We start from the raw sequence: 12,671 nt of genomic DNA on the forward strand, positions 1-12,671 counted from the left end.
TGCATCTCCTCTCCGGCAGCATAACATCTCTAGCATTCACTAGCATTCCTCCAAGAACTCAAGAACTCAACATCTAGCACTCCATGACTAACGACTAGCTTGTCAAATGCATAAGGACAAGCTTATATAGATGAAGAAGGGAGGAGGATACGATGAACCAGGACACCTATTGTGGATTAACATTATCCCCAAAAGCCATTAAAGATGGAGATAGGATAGAACTCGACATAAGGCTGATTTTTTATCCTCAAAAAGCTCCATGTAATGAAGGAAACAACAGTCGGACGTGCGTTAAGGCAAAAAGCATGACCAAACTTGGTTGGCGCGACTGCTGCTCTAAGACAGAGCGCCAATGGTCGCGCCCTCTTTTGAGGATCTCCATGATTGGCACAGGTAAGATACTGTGGACCTGCGCCAATGGAAAAAGAGCACTTTTCAGGGATAATCTGTAGAAGGTGTCTTCAGGGAACATGAAGTACATACTCAGGGGAACATAATGCAAGTGTTTTTAGACTTTGTCACTTCTCATAACTCCCGGGATGAGTCCTCCAAAGTACGACAAGAGGAGTAATAGGGATGGTGACAAATTACGGTGTAACGGGCATGACATACCAATATGTTGTCAAAATTGAGCAGAAGTTTAAACAAAATAATCGAGACTTTCGATCTGTGAATCCGAAAAACAAAGGACAAATCCATGGCGGGGTGACCCAAGACAACCCATCGAAGCCGCAATAAAAGAACAACACCATGAAGTCAAAGAAGGAAACAGTAAAGCGGTTTGATTTTCATAAGAGCGCCACTCATAATGCAAGTGACTGTCAGACCAAGCAGTCGTTGGTGGCCGAGTTAAAGGCTTCTGAATCAGATGCATGTTCCAACCTTGAGTCAGAACCCAACAAGGGGAATGACAAACGGAAGCGAATCATTAATGTAGAGACCAACACCGTTGTTTCCCCTGCCAAGGTCCAAAAGAATGAGCCCGAAGATACACGGGAGGGGGAGCATCTTTTCCACTCATATATGTGGGTGAAGGTTTCGCCACTACAATTCATTGTTGACAATGCAAACCAAAAGAACCTCATTTTAGAAAAGGTCGTGAAGTGGTTGGGCCTACCGACTACATCACACCCATAGCCGTACAATAATAGGTGGCTTCATCAAGGACGAGATCTCCGAGTTTGCCAGCAGTGTCGTCTTCCCTACAACATCAAGCACTTCACAAAGGAGGTATTGTGTGATGTTGCACCTTTAGATGTTTGTGAGGATTAGGCCAACCATACTTATGGAGGTGACATGCTATGTATAAGTCAAGGCCTCATTCTGTTATTATTACTTTGGGTAATTTATCATATAGGATACCAAAGGTAGCCCCACCTACCGCCACCTCTTTAATCACTGCTAAGAATTGCAGCAAGCTCATCTCCCATACTAGGAAATTCATTTTTTGTCTAGTTTGCTCCCAAAGTAAGGGGAATATTGTTGCCACATCCAACACCCCTATGAAGGGTTCCTACATGCGGCAACAACAACAGAGGTATACGGTCATCTTTTCCTCACCAACAGGGTTACCATTGCATTGTCAGGCCAAGCATTCATCTTATATGACTTTCGAAGCACCTCTACCCAACAAGCTGATCTATCACCACTCCATTCTAGAAAATGCAAAGTACAAGTAGCGACATGATCAACATCAAGTACCACACAAGTTTTAAGTGGGTGACAATGTTTGGTTACATCACCAGAAAGAACGCCTTACAAGATCCCATTAGAAGCTTAGACCACTCCGACATGGTCCTTACAACATTACCAAGGCTGTGGGAAACAATTTTTTGGAGAAAAACATTCCTCCATTCCTTCACTTGCACCACGTGTTTAATGTGGAACGCCTTCAACTATACTTCCCACAATTACTGGACAAATCAAAGATTGCAGAACAACTCACCAGGGACCAAGTTTAGCAGATGGAGGAACTCAACGCAATGGGGACCATTGCTTCCTACAGGGGGAGGAATGATCCAGATGGATGTTGGTGGCCAACCAACTATCCCACTTGGAACCACACAAATGTCTCTTTTAGTTTTTCAGTTTCCTTAATTGTAGCACAAATTACTATTTTTAACAGTTTTTCGGGTCCTCAACTTTTGGAGCCATTTTATGGCCCTAAATGATGTTTTTTGGGAAATCTGGGAGCACCATGGGTCCATCAATGGATGTGGCTCTTCCCAAATTTGTAGTCCTCAGATATATCGTTCTAATGAGCTATTGTGTGCATCAAACGAAGATCATATGCCAAAGTTACGACCGTGGGAAGTTGATGTACCAATTTAACTGAAATGGGGCCCATAGTTTGGCGTTTCATCTCCTAGGGTTAGGTTTTTTGATGTTTATGGTTTTGCATTGTTGCTCAACAATAAATAGGCCTTTGAGGCTCACTATAACATAGTTCAGAGGCATGTAGCCACCACATCTCTTCTGAGAGATAAGCTACAATCGCCCTAGATAGTTTATTTCCATTTCTATTTGTAACCATATTTCAGTGTTTTACGGTAATGAAATGAAGTATTGCTTCCGCTACATCTCTATCTTTATGGTTATGTCTATCATTTGTTGCATTCCTGTTTAAGTACGAATCAGTGGTATCAAAGTGGTCTAATTTTTCTCTCTTTTTCTTTGCATGTCTCCAACGAGGTCGGGATATAAGAAGTTAGGGCTTGAACAGGTAGAACCTTTACAAGATCAGCCTCGCAAATCCCGACGGCCTCCCATGGCAGATGAAAAGAAAGACAAGGGGGTAGGAGATCCTATCAAATTCTTTTTCGAAGAAGCCCTCAAGTGGCAAAGGAATGCGATGATGGGCGACTTTTCTCAGATCCTTCAGCGGCTACCCAGAGGCAGCGCATCGTCTTCCAACAGCTACTCCAGAAATGCCACACCCTTTAAGGTACAAGTTAATTTTGAAATCCCCATCTTTGACGGTAAAATAGACGCAGATGTCATAGATAAATGGTTAAATCTGCTAGAAGGGTATTTTTCTGTTGATGATTTTTGTAGTTGGGAAAAGTTTATTTTCACTCTTCTCAAAGAAACCCCCCACATCAAGCACTGGTGGGAAAACTACCACGAGCAGAAGGATGAAGGTACGTGCTCACTATTTTCAGCTATACCCACTTGGAATTCATTCCAGGATGCCATCAAGGAGTAGTACTACCCTGTCAAAATCTATGACGACAAATACATAAAGTGGACCACGCTGCGGCAGGGAAGGGACCAAGATGTTTCAGAGTTCACAAAATTTTTTCATACCCTTCATACACAGTTGGGTATCAAAGATTCTGAGCTACATTTAATACTCAAATACCGTGGCTACCTCCACAGATATATCGAGGACGATATGGAATTCTTGAACATCTCCTTGCTTGGCACGATGTAGCGATACACAGTCAAAATCGAGTAGAAGTTTAAACAAAAGAAGCGAGACTTTGGATCTATGAATCCGAAGAACAAAGGACAAAGCCATGGCAGGGTGACCTAAGTCAACTCATCACAGCTGCAAGAAAATAACAACATGACGATGTCAAAGAAGGACATTGGAAAGTGGTCTAAGTTCCATAAAAGCCCCACTCACAATGCAAGTGAGTGTCGGGCCAAGTAGTCATTGGTGGCCAAGTTGAAGGCTTCCAAATCAGATGCATGTTCCAACCCTGAGTCAGAACCCGATAAGGGAAATGGCAAAGGGAAGCAAATCATTGATGTGGAGCACAGCGCCACTGTTGCCACCACCAAGGTCTAGAAGAATGAACCCGAAGATCCAGAGGAGGGGGAGCATCTTTTTCGCTCATATATGTGGGTGAAGGGTTTGTGGCTGCAATTCATTGTTGATGGTGGGAGCCAAAAGAACCTCATTTCAGCAGAGGTCATGAAGAAGTTAGGCCTACCGACTACACCACACCTGTAGCCGTACAATATTGGGTGGCTTAACCAAGGACGAGATCTCTGAGTTTGCCAATAGTGTCGTCTTCTCTACAGCATCAAGCCCTTCACAAATGAGGTATTGTGTGATGTTGCACCTCTAGATGTTTGTGATGATTAGGCCAACCATACTTGTGGAGGAAACATTTTGTGTATGAGTCAAGGCCTCACGTTGTTATTATTACTTTTGATAATTCATTATACAGGATACCGAAGGTGGCCCCACCTATCGCCACCTCTTTAATCATTGCTAAGAAATGTAGCAAGCTCATCTCCTAGACTAGGAAATTCATTTTCTATCTGGTTCGCTCCCAAAGTAAAGGGAAGATTGTGACCACATCCATGACCCCCATGAAGGGTTCTCCGGTGCAACAACAATAGCAGAGGGATACGGTCACCTTCTCCTCACCAACAAGGGTACCATTGCACTGTCAGGCCAAGCATTTGTCTGATTTGACTTTTAGAGCACCTCTACCCAATGGGCTAATCTATCACCACTCAATTCTGAAAAATGCAAAGTACAAGCAGCGACATGATCAACATCAGGTACCACACAAGTTTTAGGTGGGTGACAAAGTTTGGTTACATTTGCAGAAAAACACCTTACAAGAGCCCATAAGAAGCTCAGACCACTCCGACATGGTTCTTACAACATTACCAAGGCTGTGGGAAATAATGCTTTAGAGCACAAAATTCCTCCATTCCTTAACTTGAACCAAGTGTTAAATGTGGAACGCCCTCGACCATGCTTCCCACCATTACTGGACACATCAAAGGTTGCAGAACAACTCACTAGGGACCAAGTTCAACAGATGGAGGAACTCAATGCAATGGGGACCATTGCTTCTTAAGGGGGCTGGAATAATCCAGGTGGATGTTGGTGGCCACCCACCTATCCCACATGGACCCCCACAAATGTCTCTTTTAGTTTTCCAGTTTCCTTAATTGTAGCACAATTTAATATTTTTAACAGTTTTTCGGGTCCTCAACTTCCGGAGCCATTTTGAGGCCCTAAACGATGTTTTTTGGGAAATTTGGGAGCACCATGGATCCCTAGACTAATGTGGCTCTTCCCAAAGTTGTAGTCCTTATATAGATGTTTCTAACGAGGTATTGTGCATGTCAGACGAATATTGTATGTTGAAGTTACGACCGTGAGAAGTTTATGTACCAATTTACCCGAAATGGGGCCCATAGTTTGGCGTTTCATCTCCTAGGGTTAGGTTTTCTTATGTTTAGAGTTTTCCATTGTTTCTCAACAATAAATAGGCCTTCAAGCCTCATTGTAACACATTTCAAAGGCATGTAGCCGCCACATCTCTTCTCAGAAATAAGCTACCATCGCTCTAGCAAGTTTATTTCCATTTCTGTTTGTAAGAATATTTCAGTATTTTACAGTAATGAAATGAAGTACTGTTTCCATTGCATCTCTGTATTTATGGTTATATCTATCATTTGTTGCGTTCTTGTTCAAATTACAGATTATAGTGACCCAAAATCGAACCTATGTCAAGTGAGTATTAGAATTAGACCCGGTTGTGGGTTCTTGTGAATTCCAAAAGAAAAATATATTATTATTATCATTATTATTATTATTATTATGATTATTATTATTATTATTATTATTATTATTATTATTATTATTATTATTATTAGAGGGTCATTGATGTAGCTAATATTATAAAAGGTGGTTGTCGCTAAAATTAAAAGTCCTCTATAAAGTCCCCAGATGCGGGTGCAATTACTGCATGTTAAATACAAGGCATGCAACAGCGGCAGCTGTCCACACACTTGGACGGATCCGGCAGTTTACACAATTCGTTATCAGCTGATATGAAAGGAGCAGAATGTGGAATTAAGGCTCTGGTCACAGCATTTATTGTTCATTCGGTTCGAGATCTTCAGACAAGTGATTTAAACATGGCGTGCTCTCTGGTGTTTGCAGCTGACATTTGCAATCCGGTTTTCCTCTGCTCGTTATGCTTTCCGCACCCCTGCGCGGCTCAGGGTGTATGGAAGCCACTCTGGTTTCTTAACCTGGTTCATTCCGCCTGTGTCTGGTCTATTGATTTGGTTTGTTCCTCCTGTGTCTGGTCTATTAACTGGGTTCATTCTGCGTGTGCCTGGTTTCTCAACCTGGTTTATTCCACCTGTGTCTGGTCTACTAACTTGGTTTATTACGCATGTATCTAGTCCATTAATTGGGTTTATTCCTCCTGTGTCTGGTCGCCTTACCCCCAGCTTTGGCCATCCTATTTATCCAAGCTGCCTGTGCACCCTGCAATGGCTCGTCGACGCGGCGTTCCCCAGCGTGGAAGCAATTTTGGTACTCGTGGAGTTTCTCGGCGTCGTGGTGGCTCTGCCCCTCAAATCATCACTCCTTTAGCCTCTGCCTATCCATCCTCTCCACCCTCTGATCATTCTCGACCATCTCTGAATAGTTCCTTTCAAACTACCTGGTTCAAGTTCAGAAGTAGGCTCAATAAGCCTTTAATCTCGGCCACTATCACTGTTATCTTCTCGGAGGAGGAAGATGAGCTTATGAGCTCGGATGACACCTCCAGGGCCCAGTCTCAGTCTCAGGATACGAGTGAATTTCAGGGTGACATGGCTGGAGTATTCCTCAGTGACAGTTCCAAGCAGCACGAGGGTGGCCTTCAGGAAGACCCTCAACCCCAGCCAGCTTCACCACAAGAGAAAATTCTTGCTTGTGAACCAACGCGCTTTTCTGGAAGCGTGCTTAATATTGTTATTCCCCCAGAAGGCAGTATGATGGGAGCTGAAGACAATTAAATGGTGACTTGGATTGGCTCCCCCAACCAGGAAAACGTGGACACGACAGGCTCTCCTCCGCAGGATTAAAGACTTCTGGCTCAAATGCCATGACAACAGTCCCTCTTCTAATTTTTGGTACTCAAGTTATGTTTCCATCGTTCCTTTTGTGCATGTCTCCGGCTTCTTTTGATATCAGCATGAAATGTTACAATCTTCAGGTCAAAAGTCTAGTTTTGGATCTTTCTGTAATAGCAGCCTTAAAGGATAGTATTTTTGTAAGTGATCAGCTACCTCTGAAGCTTAGATCAACTATAAGACAGTCTAGCTTTTTGTCTCTCAAGCTCACTTCAATTCGCGCTTCTAAAACTCTTAATTATGTAAAAGGAATGAAGTTTTCTATCTGCATAAGTCTCTTTGGTGAGGGGTAGGCTACGGCCCCCTCAGAGGTTTAATCCTCTCTGTAAATATTTTTATCTTTTTTTTTTTAACAAAAACGGTTGTATATTTTATTTATATGTTAAAAATAGAGAGGGACTTTGCCGAGGCAGCCCTACTTACATGGCTGTAATCTTACTTTTGCTGCCTTTGGAAAGAGGCAGTTTCACAAATTTTGATAAAGACTTTCCCCATTTACATTTAAGATTCCTTTGGTGAGAGTGCTGCCTAAGTTCGCCATGCGATCTACTTCTTTGTTGTAATTTCTGAGAATATGATAAAATTTGTATGAATAAAAACTCTGGAGAACCATCTTCAGTCTGTCCATTATTTTGTTGAGCCCAACATTGTTGAAGTATTCCTCTCTAATTAGTTTTTTTATTAAAATTTCTGAGTCCCCGAAAACTTGAATATCTTTGGCTCTTTTCTCTCTAGCAATGTGGCAGGCCTTAAGCAGCCCCAGAATCTCCGCTTGGTTGTTTGTTTTCTCTCCTAGACCCCATGCAAAAGAAACAGTGGAGAGCCCTTCCGTGAAGTAGATGATCCCACCAGCACCTGCAGCTCCACGATTCCCTTTGGATGCTCCATCAAAGAAAATAATAGTTACATTTTGAGCCCTCCACCAGCTTTGAAAGATGTCATCAGTCTCTCTTTTTCTCCAATCTGGGTTTGCTTTCAGCGGTGAGGTTCTATACTTTCGGGGATGCGGATCTCGAGCAAGCCACCTTTTTTCTTCCGGCCTGAGCAGGGGGTCTTCTTTGGAATATTGTTGCTGAGCCGCTTCCAGTAGAAGGGCCTTAGCTTTTGCAGCAACTTGAGATGGGGAGTTCTGCACGTCTTTGAAAGCCTGCTTATTTCTAGTTAACCACAGTTTCTAGCATACAAATTTGGGCAGCGCTATGCAAATCCTACACCAAAAGGACTTGGGGGGGATGCTTTTGGGGTAGCTAGCACACCAAGTCGCAAACAGATCCGAGACAGAGATTTGCTGAGGGAGAGAGATCTGGAATTCATGGAGAAGAAGCCCCCATACCTCCTTGGCAAAGGCACAGTCTAGAAACAAGTGCTGGGAAGTTTCTAATTGACATCTGCAGAGAGCGCATCTATGAGGCCCTTCAAACTTTCTTTTTGTCAGATTGTCCCCTGTCAATAACTTGTTGTGTACCAAGGTCCAAAAGAAAAAATTTATTTTTGGAAGAGCTAATGGCTCCGAAACCTGCTTCCAGAAGGCTGGAGTATGGTGGTTGTTCCTGTATCCCTGAAGTGTCCTATATCCCTCTGCTGAGGTATATACTCCAGTCTTTCCCCATCCCCATCTATCCTTTTTGAATCTACTGACTGGGGTGGCATCTTCTAACAGGTTCTCGAGCTGAATCAGTTGGTCCCTTAGGCGCTCTGGGACTCCATGGAAGTCCCATCTTAACCATTCTCCACAGTCGTCCCAACTTGCTAGATCATAAACTTTGTTGACTCCTGCTCTTTCCAGCCAATTTCTGAGCTCTGTGATGTCCTCTCTTTCCACCAACGGGTCTTTTCCCATAATTCGATCTTTCCATAAATGTGTGTACTTACCATTTCTGGGAATTCTGTACATGTGTTTTTTGAAGAACTCGCTGATCTTACAACAGAGCCTCCATACCTGCGAACTGGTCACTGTAGACTGTAGTTTCATTTTCCTTAGCGCTTCTTTGTCTGAGTATTTGAATGTAAAATTATCCTGATTAGATGTGAGGGATCGCTGATTATTTTCCACAACAGTTTACCGCCCAGTGATTTGTTGACAAGGGAGGGGTCCCGAATTTGAAGTCCGCCCTCGTCCATTGGCCTCTTGACCGTGTCCCATTTAACTAGGTGCAACTTTTTATCATTACCTTTCCCTCCTTGCCATAGGAAATTCCTGAGCAGGGTAGCTATCTGGTCCGTGACATATTTGGGGGTGAGGAGAAATGCTTCCTGATAAATGGGTAGAGCTGAGAGTTGCATTTTTATTAGAATGGATTTGCCGCCTTTTGTTAACCAATATCCTCCCTAGGCAGCGATTTTGGATTTAATTTTGCTGATTATATGAGTCCAAAGACAACTCTTGTTCACCCCTGAGGAAATGGGAAGACCAAGATATCTGAAGCTGTCCCATTTGGCCTGACCTTTGAACCCGAGGATCCTCGAAATATTGATGATCTCTTGTTGTTCAGTGTTCCAACTATAGATTTTACTTTTGCTCTCATTGATAAGAGCTCCAGTCACCGCGCAGTAACTTTTCAGAACATTGTCAAAGGCTTTCGCTATTCTGGTGGAAGTGCCTCCAAGGAGCATTGAATCATCCGCGAAGAGGGCATGATTTAGAGAAGTTGCTGCATTAGAAGGTTTGATCCCCGGGAGGGAGCCGGTAGTTTTTTCAATTGCTAGCTTTCTACTGAGAGAGTCAGCCATGAGGATATACAAGAAGGGAGAGAGAGGGCATCCCTGCCTGATACCTCTCTGGGCTTGGAAGAAGTTGGTAGGGCATCCATTGATGAGAGGGGCAATCCATGGGGATTCTGTGCATGCTTTAATGAGCTCGAAAAAGTGCTGAGAGAAACCAAAAGAAAGCAGGACTTTGCATAGGAACAAATGATTTACTCTATCGAATGCATTTGCCATATCGAGTTTGATCAACATACCTTTCTCGCCTCGTTGTTTGCTTGAATGGATGGTCTCCCGAACCTGAATGACATTGTCCATAATATATCTGCCTTCCACAAATCCTCCTTGGTTGCTGGAGATCAACTTTTTGAGCAAAGGCTTGAGTTGATTTGCTAGGAGCTTGGCTATGATTTTGTAAGAAGCATTAAACAACGAGATAGGACTGAATCTTGCAAAGGTATCTGGATTGGTTTCCTTTGGAATTAAAGCTAGATAGGTGGAGTTGATACCACCTCCTATTTTAGCTTTTCTCATGAAGCCTCTGATCATTTTGATGAGGTCAGTTTTGATAACTTCCCAACATGATTGATAAAAATGGATTGTGAATCCATCTGGCCCAGGGGTCTTATCGGCTTCCATTGACCAGATAACTTGAATAACCTCCTCAATTGTGATTGGTCTGCATAGGTCTGTGTTTTCTTCAGCATTAACAAGTTGGGGAATGGTAGAAAGAAAGTCGTAGATTTCCTCTTCATCACCTTGAATTCCTATGTTGTATAAAATCCTAAAGTGTGCTTCAGTAGCGCCTTTCACCTGATCAAACCCTTTGCAGACATGTCCCTCCAGGGTTTTAATTTCCGCTATATGGTTCTGAGACAGTCTAGCTCTGTATTGTCTGTGGAAGTAAAAAGTGTTCTGGTCCCCTGCCTTTAACCATAAACTTCTGGACTTTAATCTCCAGTATTCTTCTTCCGTTCGGAAGGCTTGGTAGGTGGAGCATTGCGTTTTGACTTCCTCATCCAGAAGCTCTGTTGTAATATCTTTATTCTCCATTTCCGTTTGCATTGGGTGCAGCCTCTGAACTGCCTCTTTTCTTTGGTTGGTTGGATTGGGGTCTGGCTTTTTTATCCACTCCTTCAACACGTATTTAGTTTCCTTCAGCTTCTGTTCCCAAATGTAGCTGGGGGAACCTATGATGGGTTTGACCCATGCAGCTTTCACTGTCTCGATGAAACCTAGTTTCTCGATCCACAGTGGGTTGAAACGGAAGGGAATAGGGCCCAAATATTCTTCATCTTCCAATAGAACCTATATTGGCTTATGGTCTGAAGTCAATTTGGGCAAGATTTTTGTGTTGGCGATCTTTTTATTCAACAAAAGGCCGCTTTGGACCAGAAATCTGTCTAGCCGAGCGGAGATTTGTTCCGACCCAACTCAGTTATTCGACCATGTATAAAGCCCATGGAGTGGAAGGAAGTCTAAGAGATCCCAGCTCTGTACGAGCTCCTCCACCGTGGCCAGCATGGAGTCTCTAATACTAGAGCCTCCCCGCTTCTCCTTTGGCTTTAGAACTATGTTTAAGTCTCTTGCTATGATAATATTGTTTGGGGAATGTTGTTATAGGTAAGTTGATAGAGAGTACCAGCATTATCTTTTTTCTGCATAATTTACCTGAACATACAAATTGAAAAGAGAGACAGTCAACTTACTAACTTTGTGCGTCAATTCGGTGTATATCCAGTGCTGGGTTTCATGATAATTATTGAGCTGGAATGTGCTATTTGACCAAAGAGTAGCCTATCCTCCGGAGGTTCCCCTTGCTCTAACTGCCTTGCCTATATTTATATTCCATTTTAGCGTGCTGATATCAAGAAGAGAATGCCCTTCAATTTTGGACTCTTGGAGCATGAGGATGTCTGAGGGTCCAGCTTTAAGAAGATCCTTGACTGCTTCTAGTTTTGCAGGGCTCCCCAGTCCTCTGAAATTCTAAGAGACAAACTTCATTATTTACCTAATGGAGGGGTGGGACCTCCCTTGGAAGGTCTCGGCCTGGTATTCCGCCCAATGGACATTTCTATTGTGGCTTGGCTCCCTTGGGTTTTAATTCTCTCGGCCTCTTCTTCTCTCATTTCTTTACGGGATTTTCTACCAGCTCTTTTAGTAGGTCGCTCATAGGCTTCATCTTCCGATGATCCCGAACTTTCTATTGTTTTTTTCCTTGTTACTTCTTCATATGAAGGGTTGGGCGGGATGCCCTGTGTGGCTTCGACATGCTTTTCTTTCTCACTTTCTTTGCATGGAGGGGTGCTTTCTACATGCACCAGGTTTTCATGCTCCGGATCTATTGGGTTGATCTATGTGCTTGTTGTCCCTTGTACATTTGCTTCCTCTTCTTGGATGGGTTTGGAGCTGCTTGGCATCCCTGTTTTCTTTCCTTTGCTAGGGCCTTTTTTTGGGTGTGTTGTTTTCTGGACTAGAGTCCATTGTTCCTCTTTCTGTTTGTCTGTTTGCTCTTTTGTCTTCTTCTTGCAGTACTTCGCGAAGTGTTCATGCTCGTGACAGTGTCTGCATTTGAACGGAAGTTGTTCATAGTCCAGTTATTGGATATGCACCGAACCTGCAACTGTAAGTTTGATTGCTTTCGGTAACCCCTCCTCCAGATCGACTTCAACACATATTCGAGCGCATGAATACTGATCTTTTCTTGCAGCTTTGTCAATGTATTTACCCAGGGCATTGCCGATGTTTTCAAGGGATTTTTGGTTCCAGCAGTGGAGAAGCAAATGGGGGAGTCTCACCGATACTGGGACTGCTGAGGGGATATCCTCAGAGGGATCGAAGTCTGGGGACCATTTATTCAGATACAAGCCCTGCGGTCCCATAATATATGGGCCATTTCTGAAGATTAAGCTTCTGTATTTCGGGTTTTCAAACACAAAGACAAACTATCCTTTCCCAACAAAGTAGCTTTTCACACCCTCCTTGATCAGGGGGCTCCATTTTCTCTGTGTCCAATCTTCTACTGACATTGGAGAAGGCCAGAGGCCTGTGAACTGGCCGATGAGGCCTCTCTCTGCCAAGTTCAG

The sequence above is a fragment of the Pinus tabuliformis genome, chromosome 8, assembly GCF_031772625.1.
Source record: "Pinus tabuliformis cultivar Carrire ecotype Pingquan chromosome 8, CPIR1, whole genome shotgun sequence".
Taxonomy (NCBI): domain Eukaryota; kingdom Viridiplantae; phylum Streptophyta; class Pinopsida; order Pinales; family Pinaceae; genus Pinus; species Pinus tabuliformis.